Here is a 16,355-nt window from a genome sequence, read left to right on the forward strand (position 1 = left end):
GTTGAATATGAATAGAAAGGAGTCTTTTCCAGTTATTACTGAACATAGAAGTTTGCTAAGAGTATTGTTAAAACCTGGCTGGACAAGTTTCCATATTGCTAGATCAATAGACTGGGTTTAAGAGGATCCTTACACTATTTAGATCTTATATTGCTTTCTGCCATTGAAAGAAGTGCAGTTTGCTGAGGAATCCCAACTATCCCATTTTCCTGTTGGCAGCCTGTTTTGCTATTATGTTGCATAACACTTTTCCTTATTTGCTCTGTGGATGAGACATTTCTTTTTAGTTCATTGGACTAGATCAGGTTGATGAAACATTTTGAGTACATGAATCCTTTCTGCAGTATTCTAGATTCTGGGGATAGAATGGTAGACAAAACAGATAAGGTACTTGCCCCACTGTGGAGTTTAATATTATTATTTTAAAAATTCATTATAAAACTACATAAAACGATACTCACTTTTTGGATAACAGTTTTATTGAGGTATAATGTACACAGAATTCATTTAAAATGTACAATTCACTGGTTTTTAGTATATTTATAGACTCGTGCAATCATAATCACAGTTTCAGAACATTCAGATTACCTCACAAAGAAACACATATCCTGAAGCCATCATTCCTCCTTCCCCCATTTTCATCAATCCCCTCCCGCCCTAAGCAACCACTAATTGTTTCTGTTTCTACTTTTTGTCTATATATTTGTCTATTCTGGGTAGCTCACTTAAGAGGAATTGTACAAAATGTAGTCTTTTGTGACTGGCTTCTTTCATCTAACATTATGTTTTCAAGGTACATCCATGTTCTAGCATGTCTCAGATCTTCCATTTCCTTTTTTTGCCAGATAAAACTCCATTGTATGGTATATTTCATTTGATGTATCCATTTTTCAGTTGATGGACATTTAGATTGTTTTCACTTTTTGGCTATTGTGAATAATGCTGATATGAACATTCATGACGAATTTTTATTTTTTTTAGAACACCCAGGGGTGAAATTGCTGAGTCATATGGTGACTCTGTTGTTTAACCTTTGGGGAAATTCAGTATTCACTTATTGTAGGTATATATCAGTGAATTCTGATAAATGTGGAGTTTTGTAACTTCAACACACTGAAGATGCAGAGAAGTTCCATCACTTGATTATAGTCCTTCAGTGCTCTTTGTAGATAACCTTTTCTCCATGCCCTAGCCCCTGGCAACCAGTGAGTTTTATTCTATCCTTTTAGTTTTACCTTTCCCAGAATGTTGTATAAGTGGACTCAAAACCTTTTTGAGTCTAGTTTCTTTTACTTAATTAGCAGTTGATATTCATTCATGTTGTTCTCTCAGTAATTCATTCTTTTTTAATGCCTAGTGGCATTCCTTATATGGGGGTATCAAATTTTATCTATTCACCAGTTATTCACAAGGTAATTGGACTGTTTGCCTTTTTTGGCCATTATGAATAAAGATGCTATAAATATAGTGCTTAGGCATTTTGGTTGAATATAAGTTTTCGTTTTTCTTGGGTAAATATGTACAAGTGGGATTGCTGGGTCATAGGATAAATTTCTTTACCTGTGTAAGAAATGCCAAGTTGTTTTCCCAAGTGGCTGTACCATTTTGTACTGTGCCAACAACAATATGTGAGATTCCCAGTAGTACCTTATCCTCAGCATTTGATATTTTTTTGTCTTCCTCTCTAATAGATATAATGATAGCTCACTGTTTTATTTTGCATTCCCTAATAACTAACGATGCTTAGCATTTTTTCATTTGTTTGTCTGTCATCTGCGTATCTATTTTGGTGAGGTGTCATTTGTTCAAAACTTTTGCCCATTTAAAAAAAGGTAGTCTTACTGTTGAGTTTTGAGAGTTCATTATATATTCTAGATACAAGTCCTTTATCAGATATGAGATTTTGCGTGTATTTTCTCCATTCTAGATCTTTTCATAATTATATCTTTTACAGAGCAGAAGTATTCATTTTGAGATCCCCAATTCATCAATTTTTTTCTTCTTTTACAGAGCATGCTTTTAATATCATGTCTGAGAACTCTTGGCTTAATCCATACTAGCAAATATTTCTTCCTAAAGGTTTTTCAGAAAGTCTTAGTATTTAAAATTTTGCATTATATCTGTGGTTCATTTTGAATTAATTTTTGTTTAAGGGGTGATGAGGTACATGACAGTAGTGATAGCTATTGTTTTGTATATGATTTTCTAATTGTCTAGCACCATTTGTTGAAAAGAGTGTTGTTTATTTAATTGCCTTTGCACATTTGTGAAAAATAAACTTACTAGGTTTGTGTGGCTCTGATTTTTCTAGTCTGTTCATTGATCTGTCTGTCCTTTTTCTGACACCACACTGAAATTCATGTGTTTTAAGGTTTGGATATTTCTTCTATGCTCCCTTCCATTTATTTATTTATTTAGTCAGTCAGTTAGTCAGTCAGTCACAGAGAGAGAGAGAGGCAGAGACACAGGCAGAGGGAGAAGCAGGCTCCATGCACCGGGGGCCCGACGTGGGACTCGATCCCGGGTCTCCAGGATCGTGCCCTGGGCCAAAGGCAGGCGCCAAACCGCTGCGCCACCCAGGGATCCCCGCTCCCTTCCTTTTGTTTAGTCAAAGCCAGAAACTTCATTTTTCCTATCATTAAAAAAAAAATTATAATTTTCTTTTATATAGGAATAACATTAGAGCAGTATCTCAAATTCATGAGTCATTTCTTCCTTCTTATTTGGATTTGTGAGCCACCATTTGACCCCAGAAATAGAGGATTTACCATGTGGTGATAATGTGGGAGATTGTGTACTTTCTTTCCTAGGAATATAGACTGAAAATGATTGCGTTGCATGCAGGTATACCTGATAACCATTTTCTGCATCATCCTCGTGTACTGCACCATGTCTTTAAAAGAAAAGAAGATTACAAAATCAGAAAGAGCTAGATTCATTGATAGAATCTCCATACATTTTGTACAGAATAATAATGCCAGATGTTAAGGTATCAAGAAAATCCCCTGTAGCTTTTGCATAGTCAGCAGTTTTTCATTTACTTATTTTTAAATTTTTTATTTTACTTACTGTAAAGATTTTATTTATTTATTAAAGAGTGAGTGCTTGAGAGAAAGTATGAACAGGAGGAAGGACAGAGAGAGAAGCACTCCCCACTGGGCAGAGAGCCTGATGTGGGGCTCATCCCTGAACCCTGGGATCATGGTCTGGCCAAAGGCAGGCACTTAACTAACTGAGCCACCCAGATGCCCTAAAATTTTTATTTTTTAAATTGTGGTAACATATATACATAACCTAAAATTTACCATTTTAACCTTTTTATTTTAATTTTTTATGATTTTTAGTAATCTCTACATCCAACATGGGGCTCAAACTCTTGAACTTAAGACCAAGAGTCACATGTTCTACTGATAACGAGGCACCCCCCATTTTAACCTTCTTAGAATGTAGAGTAGTGTGACATTAAGTACATCATGTTGCTATGCTGCCATCACCACCATCCATTTTCAGGACTTTTCCTAACTTGTCATAGTTCTTTTTTTTTTTTTTTTTTTTTTAAGGACTTTATTTATTCATGAGAGACAGAGAGGTAGAGACACAGGCAGAGGGAGAAGTAGGCTCCCTGTGGGGAGCCTGATGTGGGACTCAATCCTAGGACCCCTGCCAGGATCACAACCCGAGCCAATGACAGACGCCTAACCACGGAGCCACCCAGGTGCCCTGTTATAGTTCTTTTTAAGCCTAAATTCTGTTACTAGAATTTCAGAACATTGTAATTATGATCTCATCTTCATATTACATTTTAAGAATGCTCTACCAGTTCAGGTAAATGTCAAGTCCTTGAAAATTTTCCAAAGCATGGAGTTCTACCTATTAAAAACTTGTAGCCAGCAATACAATGTTTTTTGAAGGATAGCATTTAAAATCTGTCGGATATATGTTCCCTACCTATTATTGTCTGGATCCATATCCAGAGAAATCTAGCATATTTATTTTTTGTTATCGAAGACCATTTGAGTGATTCAGATGTAGGATACAAATGGAATTGCTGACTGTTCTTCCTCTTTCTTAATGAAATTTCTTTGAGGTGGGCATTTTTTGAAGGAAGATGGATACTTTGTTGCCTTCTGCTTTTGCTTTGTCACATGGATTATGTTTTAATCTGAATTGGGAGTTAGTATAACACTTAAATATTTGTCTTAGAATTAAAAACTTAGAGAACTAAGAGCTTGGTTTGAAATTTGTGAGTATATTTTTCGTGTGTATATCACTTTGTCTCATAGAAAGTTGATATTTTTGTCTTGAGTAGAAGTATTAACAGCATAGTCAGCAGCTGTTTTCTTTGGCTATATATATATATATGTATATGTGTATGTATATATATATATATATATATATTTTTAAAACCTTATCTAAGCAGTGCATGTTTCTGGGTAAACTTTTTTTTTTTTTAAAGATTTTATTTATTTACTTATGAGAGACACACAGAGAGAGGCAGAGACATAGGCAGAGGGAAAAGCAGGTTTCCTTTTGGGGAGCCCAATGCCAGACTCTATCCCAGACCCCAGGATCAAGTCCTGGGCCAAAGACAGATGCTCAACCACTGAGCCTCCCCAGTACTTCTGTCTGGGTAAATGTAAATGTGTCTGTCAGGAAATCAATTTCTGAGTTAGTATAAATCCAGAATTCTGAGTCGAAAACCAGAGCCATAGCAAGGGCTTTTCTGGCTAAGCACTTTGAAACCAGTTTTTCCAGATTTGTAAAACAAAACAAAACAAAACAAAACAAAAACCACCCCTCAGTATAATGGGCCTTAGTTGTTAACATTCATTTGGTGATTTCTAAAGATATTTATTTATTTATTTATTTATTTATTTATTTATTTATTTATTTTTAAGATTTATTTATTTATTTATGATAGACATAGAGAGAGAGGCGCAGAGACACAGGAGGAGGGAGAAGCAGGCTCCATGCCAGGAGCCCGATTTTTTATCCGTTTATGATAGACATAGAGAGAGAGAGAGGCAGAGACACAGGCAGAGGGACAAGCAGGCTCCATGCCGGGAGCCCGATGCGGGACTCAATCCCGGGACTCCAGGATCGCGCCCCGGGCCAAAGGCAGGCGCCAAACCGCTGAGCCACCCAGGGACCCCCTCTAAAGACTTTTAAAGCCAAAACAGGATAGGAAAGAAAGTAGGCTTTTTGCCATTTCTAATTTCAATATCAAAAGAGTTCAGAAAACTCATTTTTTCTGGTAAACTAGCAAAAACTCTGGACAGAAGGCAGAAGTTAGAATATATGTTTTGCAGTAAAGATATTAATGTGTTTAATTAAGGGGTGGTGCCTTAGGCCCTGCTGGAGGTGTTATATAATGTAACAACTCTGTTAGATTTCTACCAGTGGAAAAATTCTGAATTCCAGTAAGCGACTTTGCACCTAAATTTATAGTCCAGCGTTCAATTGAATTGAAACAAAGAATAAAATTGGCCAGTTTTATTTCCCTGAAGTTTCAGTGGCAAAAGATAGAAAGCAGTGAAGAAAATTTTGGCTTTCTTAGAACATTGGTATCTTTTTTTAAAAAAATACATTTCCATAAAAATAAAAATAAAAAACATTTCCTTGTGGTTCCTGGGTGCTCAGTCAGTTAACTGTCTGCCTTCATCCCAGGTCATAATCCCAGGTTTCTGGGATTCCACCCCTCAGTGGCTGCAGATTCTCTGCTCAGGCAGCAGCCTGCTTCTCATTTTGCCTGCTGCTGACCTTGTTTGTGCGCATAGGCTCTCTCTCTGTTAAATAAATAAAATCTTTTTTAAAAAAAAACATTTTCTTACAGACTCCAAAGTTAAAGCCAGGAGTATGTTTTGTCATAGTGTTTAGGTTTAATCAGTTTCTGTTTTGCTTTTGTCCATTCAGAATTACTAACATTGTGACTTCTGCAATTTCTATAGTTGCTGGGTAGAGACATTCAGGATGTTGTGCTTTGTGGGACATTTTACATGCTTGATGTTTATGTTTGACAACTTCAAATTTATTCAGTCATGTCTGTTTCATCTTTCATAATAACATGCATTAATCTTAGCACAGTTTTATGCTTGGGTTTGAGATGAGCTCTTTCTCTGGTACCACCTAGGTAAGTAGTAATTAGCTGAGGGTTCTTTACTGTTCCGCTGAGTGTTCCATTCTGGAATTTGCTTGTCTTACTGATCTATAGTTTCTAGAGTAGTACAGCTCTAGCCCGTATCTTTTTTGAAGCTTTTCCCAGTGTAGGAAAAGGTTAATTTAATTTCAAAGATTTTATTTATTTATTCATAAAAGACACAGAAAGAGAAGCAGAGACATAGGCAGAGGGAAAAGCAGGCTTCCTGCAAGGAGCCCGATGCACAACTCGATCCCCGATCCCGGGATCAGGACCTGAGCCAAAGGTAGACGCTCAACCACTGAGCTAGCCAGGCATCCCAGAAAGTGTTAATTTTAAATTAAATGTTATTGTGATAAGATATGCTTATTCTAAATTTGACTCATTTAAAGTGTACAATGTTTTTAGTGCATTCATAGATATGTGCAGCCATTACCACGGTTTTATTTCTTTTTATTTTATATTTTAAGATTTTATTTATTTATTCATGAGAGACACAGAGAGAGGCAGAGACACACACAGGCAGAGGGAGAAGGAGGCTCTATGCAGGGAGCCCAATGTGGGACTCCATCTCAGAATCCAGAGATCATGTTCTGAGCCAAAGGCAGATGCTCAGCCACTGAGGCATCCAGATGTCCCACCACAGTCAATTTTCGAACATTTTCATCATCCCAGAAAGAAACCCTGTCCCTCTTAGCTGTCACCTCTCTCTCTCTTCATTTTCCCTAGTCCTGAGCAACTACTAGTCTTTCTGTCTTTATAACCTATTGTGAATATTTCATTTTTAAAAAATATTTTATTTATTCATGTGGGCAACAGAGAGACAGAGACACAGGCAGAAGGAGAAGCAGGCTCCATTCAGGAAGCCTGACCCAGTACTCGATCCCAGGACTCTAGGATCACACCCTGGGCCAAAGGCAGGCGCTAAACTGCTGAGCCACCCAGGGATCCCCATGTTTTCAAGAATTCATCCATGTTCTGGGATGTATTAGTCCTTCATTTCTTTTTATTGCTAAATAAATATTTTGGTGTATTCTTCTATTCATTAGTTGATGGACAGTTTAGTTCTTTCTGTTTTTTGACTATTATGAATAATGCTGCATATATGTAAATATTCAAGTGTAAGATTTTGCAAGGACCCATGTTTTCATTCTCTTGGGTGTATATCCAAGAGTGAAATTGATTAGTCTCATGGTAACTCAGTGTTTAAACTTTTGAGGAACTGTCACAGACTCTTTCAGAGTAGTTGTGTTGTTTCACATTCCCACTAGCAATCTATGAGGGTTCTATTTTCTCTGCATCCTTACTGAAACTGGCTTTTTGATAGTAGCCATCATAGTCGGTGTAAAGTGGTATCTCATTATAGTTTTGATTTGCATTTCCCTGGTGATTAATTATATTGAACATTTTTTCATGTGCTTTTTGGTCAGTTGTATATCTTCTTTGGAGAAATAATGTCTTTTCTGGTCATTTGTCCATTTGAAATAATGGGTTATTTGTGTTTTTATTACTGAATTGCAAGAGTACTTTATATAGGGATCCCTGGGTGGCGCAGCGGTTTGGCACCTGCCTTTGGCCCAGGGCGTGATCCTAAAGACCCGGGATCGAGTCCCACATCGGGCTCCTGGTGCATGGAGCCTGCTTCTCCCTCTGCCTGTGTCTCTGCCTCTCTCTCTCTCTCTCTGTGACTATCATAAATAATAAAATAAAAAAAAATTAAAAAAGAGTACTTTATATATCCTAGATATGGATTATTTATATGACATATGACTTGCAAACATTTTTCCCTACTTTGTCAATTGTCTTTGCACTTTCTTGGTAGTATCTTTTGATCCACAAAACTTTAGGTTTTTTTGAAGATTGATTGATTTACCTATTCTTTCTGTTGTTTTTGGTTTTGTTGCTGTCTAATAATCCATTGCCAGATATGAGGCCATACAGATTTATCCCATTTTTACTTTTGAAAATTTCTAGATGTAGTCTTTATATTTATGTTTTTGTCTCATTTTGAGTTAATTTTTGTGAAGTAAGCCTTCCAGAATCATTCTTTTGCGTGTGTCTATCCAGTTGTGCCTGCGGAGGGGGATAATTTTAATTTAAATTTTTAGATTTTTATCTTTTTAAAAAGATTTTATGAATTCATTTGAGAGAGAGAGTGAATGGAGGGAGAAGAAGAGGGATCCTGAAGCATCCTCTGCTTTTCAGGGCAGAACCCAGCTAGAGGCTTGATCCACAACCCTGAGATCATGACCCGAGCTGAAACTAGGAGTTGGTTGCTCAACTGAGCCACCTATCCCCTCATTTTTAAATTGAGTTTCTATAACTAGTCAGTTAATGAGTTTCCATGTGCAGCAAATCTCAAACATTTTAATGAGTATAATTTTATACTCTTAAAATATTTCTTGAGACATTGTAAATTAATCTGGATAATTTTCTATATCATAAATAGTGACAAGATTTTTTTAAGAGTTTATTTCATATAGGCAGTTTTTAAGAATGAATTTCAAATGGACAATGTGTTTATTCGTATTTCTTAGAGAGAATGAGAGAGGGGCAGAGGGAGAAGGAGAGAAAGAGTCTTAAGGAGGCTCCATGCCCAGTGTGGAGCCTGTGTGGGATTTGATCTGAGATCATGAGATCAAGCGTTGGATGCTTAACTGACTGAGCCACCCAGGTGCCCGCTTATTCAGTTTTGACTAGTTCATTTCCTGTAAAATGCTAAGTTAAATTTTGTTTTGTAGGGGTAATTTTCAAAGTATGCTAGTTTACTTAAATTGGATTTCTATAATTTTTAAAGTACATATCCCTTAATGAGTCAGAATTAACATTAAAGGGAATATAGCTATTTCTAAAGCAACTATATTTGAAACAGTGCTTTTTTTGAGAAATAATGTTTGATATCATTATGAAACAGGTTATAGTGTAGAAATTCTGCCCTTATTCTTATATCCTATACAAGTTCTCTTCCTTTTTCATTATCATACCTGTTTTGATTTCATATATTGAAAGAAGAGGGGTTCCTGGCTGGCACAGTTGGTAGAACATGCGACTCTTGAATTTGGGGTTGTATTTTTGAGTCCCACATTGGGTGTAGACATTATTTAAAAGTAAAATCCAAATTAAGAAAGAGACAGGGAAAGGAAGGAAGAGAAAAAGGTATAAATTAATGAGTATTACCATATTGCCATAAAGCTCAAATAAGAAATAATGCAGAAAAAGATCTTTTTCATTTATTTGTCTTCATTTCCTGAAATCAATTGCCTGTGTCTTCTCTAAAGTAATTTCTACAATGAGATTTTTGTACTCTTGCTTTCCTTTTCAATGAAGCAGTAATAACTTGAGGCTGTCACTTTAAGAATATTGCTTTCGCTGAGTATTGATCCAGGATAGTAGCTTTTCTTACAGTGGACTAGGGCAAAGTTTGGGAACATTCAGCTGGGGTCTATAAATGGAACATTAGTGTTTCAGCATACGGAGAAAGATTTCTGTTGACTTTAATTGCTTGTTTTCTGATTCCTTAAAATATACCTTTTGAGGAGATACTGATTACTGGTCAAACTCAGGGTCTGATATGTCTTTGATCAAGAGGCTTTTTTCCTAATGAGAGAGTTTGTCATTCATGAAATTTCAGTACACACATGTGCTTAAAAAATTATCAGTTCCTTTCTGTTTTTTTGACATAGGTAGGAAACATTCAGATTATTATGTAATCTCTTAGATCTTTGGATTTCTTTGAAGAAATTTGATCTTTGAAAATTTTTTATCTGCCTAATTGACAATGTGGAGGGTATGTAGTAAGTAGCTTAATAATTTAGAGTCTGTTATATTTTAATACTCTTTAATCTTCACATTTTATTTATTTCTGTTAATTTTTTATTAGAATAAGAAAGTGGGGAAGTAAAATATTTTGCATTTGTATTTGTAGTTAGAGTCTTAAATTCAATTGTTACATACCATCTGTCTAGATTTGCTAATGATTTTCTTGTAATTCCTAATGATTTAACTCATAGCAGTTTGAACTACAGAAGTGTCAAGTGGGTATGCCTACTATATTTTCAGTTATGAAATTTAAAAAATAAAAACATGCTCTAGAGCACTGCCCATGCATATTACTCTGCTTATTGATTGAATTAGAATTTTAAGTGGTACTATAAGAAACCATTTGCTTGCTAACTTGAGCTCAAAGGTTAAATAGGTAAATATCCAATGATTTATGCTGGTGATACAGAGCTTGATGAAAGCTGGTAATAAGCTTAATGGCAGGCAGAATTAGGAGGAGATGTATTGTAGTGAAAGATCTTTACATGCCTATCATTTCTTTGAATTCACTTATTTATGGCTGGAAGTGCCTCTTTCATACTGATTTATTGAGCTGGGTTTCAGTGGAAATGGGGCAAAACAACTTATTTGCAAATTAATAAGGTTAATTTTTATAGAAGTATTATTTATATACGATAAAATTCACACTTTTCGAGTGTACAATTCAGTAGGTTTTTTTTTTTTTTAAGATTTTATTTATTCATGAGAGATTCAGAGAGAGAGGCAGAGACACAGGCAGAGGGAGAAACAGGCTCCTTGTAGAGAGCCTGATGTGGGACTCAATGTGGCGCTTGATCCCTGGATCTAGGATCACACCCTGAACCGAAGGCAGACACTCAATAGTTTAGCCACCTAGGTGTCCCTAATTCAGTGGCTTTAGCATATTAATGAAGATAGGTTATCATCATCATTAAATTAAAGGAGAAAATTGCTCTGTAAAATAAGCTCACTTGGTTTGATACATTACCTGCCCAGTACTAAGTGTTCATTTACTATTGGGCAGATGATTCAATTTGGGCCAAGAATTTGAGACTTTCTAGAATTTTCGGGTGACACACTTCATTGAATCGCCTATTAGATGAACTTATCATTTAGTTCTGTCATGTGGATAGGGGCAATCATATTTTGACCAGATTGTGATACTGTTTTTTACTTTGCTGTAAAGTATTCTGTCTCTGGACACAATGATGTAATAGGAAGAGCATGGTCTTTAGACTTTAGGGCGACATGGCCTGACCACTTAGCCTTGTTAACTTGAGAGAATTACTTTTTGTTGAGCCTCATTTGACAGGCAATACTGTAAAATGATTCAGTGAAGACAACATAGTTGGTTAGACTTGGAGGCTACTTTAGATTCAGATCTCCTGACTTCTATTTTTGGTTTTCTTTTTTATAGAACTATGTTTTTATTTTAAAATAAATAAATTTTACTCATAACTTCGTTTTAGGAAACAGTTTATCAGTCTACAATATTGTGTTAGTGGTTACAGAGAATAAAATAAACAAAATCAACATTCTGTATTTGTCGCCCAGGAGAAAGAATATTTGTTACTTGGACTGTTGACCATAGATATGTGATTGCCTCTTCACAAATCTTGTAATTATATTGTTAGCCAATAAAATAACTACTAGAAATCAGGGACCCTAGCCTTCTTTTGTAAGGTTAAATGGTGTGGGCTCAGCTTCTGGGGCATAGTACTGAGAACTCTCATTTGAGAACTTATTCTCATAGGGTGAGAATTAGCCCTAGCTAGCAAAAGCAATAGCAGTTGGCTCTGCAGAAGAAAGATCGTCTCATATTTTCCACCATTCATGTGACCACAATGTAGAACTGTAATTCAAGGAAAGTTTTATGTCAGCCAAGGGTAATCTTCATTCTGAAAGAATTAACAAGCTCATAATTAAGGACTTTTGTTTCGGAACTTGTTAGGCTTATGTTTTCTACATTGCAAGCATATTTGTAGCTCGGATGAAGTAGTTTATGAAATGCCTTAGCTTTGCTATTTCTTGCCGCATTTTATTTTATTATCTTTTTAAACATTCCAAATACTGTTTACTTCCTTGAAATCCTACAGCATTTTAGATCCGTTGTGTCTAGGGGTTGATGACAACACGTTGAACTGTGGTCTGAGGTTGCTAGTTTTAAGAATTGTCTAGAGACTGGTACGGTGTTACTGATTTTGAGTGACTAATGCTTTGAGGGTTTTTGCTTTATTTTTTCTTTTTTTTTTTTTTTAATTTTTTTTTTTTTAGGTATTTATTTATTTATTTATTTATGATAGTCACAGAGAGAGAGAGAGGCAGAGACACAGGCAGAGGGAGAAGCAGGCCCCATGCACCGGGAGCCTGACGTGGGATTCGATCCCGGGTCTCCAGGATCGCGCCCTGGGCCAAAGGCAGGCGCCAAACCGCTGCGCCATCCAGGGATCCCTATTTTTTCTGTTCCACTTCAATAAACTGTTGCTACTTAAGTATAAAGAATTTCTCTTATTGATTCAGATTTCTGTAATTTGTGGTCATTCATATAAAATTATTATTTGTAGCTGTCATTTTGTGTTCCAAAATGTTTCACTGAATTAGGAAGTAATATGATATGAGAAGTATGAAGTATTTGTTAGGTTTAAGGAAACATTCAGTTTCATTTTGCATTTATTGTATTTATAGTCCTTTTAAAAATACATTTAAATTAGTATAAACACACAATAGAGTTATGTAATCTTATTTTCTGGAGAGAATTGCTATTAATCTTTTGGTTGTCTAGTTGGTTTTTTTTTTTTTTTTTTGGGTTGTCATTCTTAAAGAGGTAAAATATCATTTTGCCAGGTAGATGGAGCTCATGTCATTTGGTTTTGAAGCTGATTAAAATGATAGTCTTTTGTCCTTTGATAGACTATCCTGGCAACATGCTGAAATATTTTAAATATTGTGCTGAAGAACCTTTATGGTAAAAAAGAATGAATTAATTAATTTGAGAGAGAGAGAACGTACATGATAGAGCACAGGCAGGGGGAGAGCAGAGGGAGAGGGAGAGGGAGAAACAGGTTCTCCACTGAGCAGAGAGCTGTTGTGGGGCCTGATCCCAGGACCCTGAGATTATGAGTTGAGCCAAAGGCAAGACACTTAAACCCACTGAGCCACCCAGGTGCCCCGAGCCTCTTTTTAATTTATAGTTGGTGGGTAGATATGGGGAAAGTAGCAGCTAAAATAGAAAAACAAGGAAACAATTGTATTTGCCATTTCTGAGTAATTAGCAGAACAGACTGTGTCTTTTTCAGTAATTTGCATGCATCTTCCTGAATATCCTGTTTATACTTCTTTAGTCTTTTTCTCTAGAGAGTAAAGGTAGATTCTCATCATGGACCTGAAGTGTGGAGGCTTGTGTAATTTTATTTGTTTTGAGTTGCCATGGAATGCTTATCTTGGGAATCACTTTTGGAGAGATTGAGCTGATTACTTTAAGAAATTTGAAATATTTGTTTTCCAGTTTTGTGGAGAAGTAAATGAGTAACCTTACTAATTGGGTGACGAAAGTTGGGTCATTGACAGAACCTTATGATGGTAAATTTCTGTTAATGCTAAAGGAAGGCATTTTTGAGTTCTCTTATCCTTAACTCGCTCTTCTAGAATCCCTAGAGGACCTGTGCAGCAGCCTCTCGAGGACCGAATCTTCACTCCTGCTGTCTCAGCAGTGTACAGCACGGTGAGTACCTCAAGGACTGCTGTCGCAGTGCCTGACTTCTTGCACATGAGCCTTTGATATCACAGCAATGTTTGTTTGATTGGCATGTGAAGGTTTGGTAAATGGTTCATTAAAATACCAATTTAAATTAGGTGTATTTAAGAAGGGTCACTAGGCCTTTTTCCTCATCATCTTAATTTAATAATTGGGTGTGAAACAAACATTGTTTTAAGATAGATTGGCTCATACATATGTGATCTTATTCCTCCTTTTTCATCTTTCTGTAATTCCCCTGTGGCCTTGTCTTATAATTCTTTTAGGAAATTGAGTTTTAATTTTCTTTTTTGATGTTAAAAATCTTTTTTAAAAGTTTTAATCTTTTAAAAGTTTAAATTTTTGAATGTAGAGGATGAAGGTCATAAAATTAGAAGCAGATTTCAGGTGTCTCACAGTGATCTAAGGGAATTTAGTGAGAATGGAAGAGTCAGATATACCTTTTTATTATTTCAGTTCATCATACCATTTATTCCTCATCCTACAAATAGGGTATGATAAAGCACTGATTCTTATCCTTTTGGGTTGTGAATTACTTTTAGAATCTGAATGTAGTCACAATACTTTCTTCTCAAAAAAGAGCATATACCCAGTGTTTATGTATAATTTCAGAATTTCACAAATATTCATTAGGCCATTCATCAGCCCAAAGTTAAGAATTTTTGATTAGAGATACAAACATGATATATATGGGAAAGGAAGAAGTCCTTTCATTATGGAAGTGACACTAAACTGAAAGATATAGGATGTCTCTAGGCAGAGTAGGGAACAAAAGACCTTCTAGGAAGTTAAATTCAGAGGCATACTTAATGGAATGAATGGCCGCTAGTCAGCTTACTATGGCATGTGTGTTAGGTTTTGTAGCAGAAGCAGAGATGAGCTAGTAGATGGGTTTTGAAAGTTTTTTTTTTTTTTTTTAAGATTTTATTTATTTACTCATGAGAGACAGAGAGAGAGAGAGAGAGAGAGGGGCAGAGACACAGGCAGAGGGAGAAGCAGGCTCCATGCAGGGAGCCCGATGAAGTGGGACCCAATCCTGGGTCTCTAGGATCACACCCTGGGCTGAAGGCCGCACTAAACCGCTGAGCTCCCCGGGCTGCCCGGGTTTTGAAGGTTTTAAGATTGTCATGGAGAGTTAAAACTTTATTGTACAGGAACGGTTAGGATGATTTCCCTGAAACAAGTCTCAGTTTACAGATTATAGATTAACACTTGTAAATTATTTTTTCAACCCCCTGACTCTTAAAATTGATTCAATTTGGATGACAAATTGCCTGATCATTCTAATAATTAAGAACCTTCAATTTACATTGAAGAGCAGCCTTTAGTTTTTTTTCTGACATAAACTTTCTATAGGCCAAAGGGTTTTTTTTTTGTTTTGTATTGTTGGTACTGACCTTAAGGACAGCTTAATTTTTGTGTGGCATAACTCTTAGAATATACATTTCTTCTAATGATGAAAGTACTCTTTAACATTCAATTATTATTTTCAAGAATAAGATAGAAGAAAATGAAAATTTCTAGTAATCTGATTTCTGGAAGCAACTACTGTAACGATTTTTTGGGTATAGTTTCCTTTTTTCTTTCTGTTTTAGGCTCTGTATAAGATATTTTATTCTAGTTTGTCAGTTCATATTATAATATTAGCTTTTCCTGTGCTATTGAAATATATCATAAATAATAGATGGCTGTCTATTTTGTCATAAGAATTTAATATACACTGAACAGTTCACAAATATTTCTTGAGCTTTTAAAGTGTATCAGGTACTGTTTGGTGTTGTGGATGTAGTAGTGAGCAAACCAAACCCATTGTACTCATAATAGAGTTTATTTATTTTTATTTTTTTATTTTTATTTTTTTATTTTTATTTATTTATGATAGTCACAGAGAGAGAGGGGGGCAGAGACACAGGCAGAGGGAGAAGCAGGCTCCATGAACCGGGAGCCCGATGTGGGACTCGATCCCAGGTCTCCAGGATCGCGCCCTGGGCCAAAGGCAGGCGCCAAACCGCTGCGCCACCCAGGGATCCCTCATAATAGAGTTTATAACGTTCTGTCGTTTAGAAGAAAAGTAAACAAGTGTATGTGAAATATAGTAGTGGGTAGGAATAGGGCTCTTGATGAAAATGAGACAGTATAAAGGGATAGAGAATGACTGAACAATCCTACTTTTCCTAGGGCTCTTGGGACATTCTGTCTAAAGGCATGATTGAAGTAGAAAGCTAAGAAGTGAGGGAGTGAGCCTTGCATATTTCTAGGGAAAGCATATTTCCAGTAGAAGGAACAGCAGTGCAAATGCTTAGGGATAGCAATGTGCTTGATGTGGTCTTAGAACTGCAAGGAAACTAGTGTGGTTGGAGAAGAGAGAGGTTAGGGAGAGAATTCAGAGAAGTCTCTGAAGCATGAGATTATGTGGGGCATTATTTACCATGGCAAGAATTTGGATTTTATTCTATGTGCTGGAAAACCATTAGAAACAGGAGCAATAGGTCTGAATTTCCTTTTAAAGACCACTGTAGCTGTTCTATACAGAATAGACTGATGAGGGCAAGTGGCTGTGGTGGTGAAATAGAAGCAAGATGACGAGTTAGAGATTATTATAATAAAAAAGGCAAAAGATGGTGGTGGCTTGCTCTAAGTTGGTACAGAAAAAGATGAGTAGTGGAA

At 36.1% G+C, this 16,355-nt stretch overlaps 1 protein-coding gene across 11 annotated transcripts in view; it reads left to right on the plus strand.

Moving 5' to 3' along the window:
• Positions 1 to 16,355, plus strand: part of EIF4G3 (eukaryotic translation initiation factor 4 gamma 3) — a 331,329-nt gene that overhangs the window by 87,868 nt on the left and 227,106 nt on the right. For 7 of the 11 annotated variants that reach the window (XM_077899276.1, XM_077899277.1, XM_077899273.1 and 4 more), the window contains one exon: positions 13,580 to 13,655. The gene's annotated coding sequence lies outside the window, so the exon portion shown is untranslated. Of the gene's footprint in view, positions 1 to 13,579; positions 13,656 to 16,355 lie in introns of those variants that run through there. The other 4 variants (XM_077899272.1, XM_077899275.1, XM_077899269.1 and 1 more) reach the window with 3 other exon arrangements.

Source organism: Canis aureus, chromosome 5, assembly GCF_053574225.1.
Source record: "Canis aureus isolate CA01 chromosome 5, VMU_Caureus_v.1.0, whole genome shotgun sequence".
In the NCBI taxonomy this organism is placed as follows: domain Eukaryota; kingdom Metazoa; phylum Chordata; class Mammalia; order Carnivora; family Canidae; genus Canis; species Canis aureus.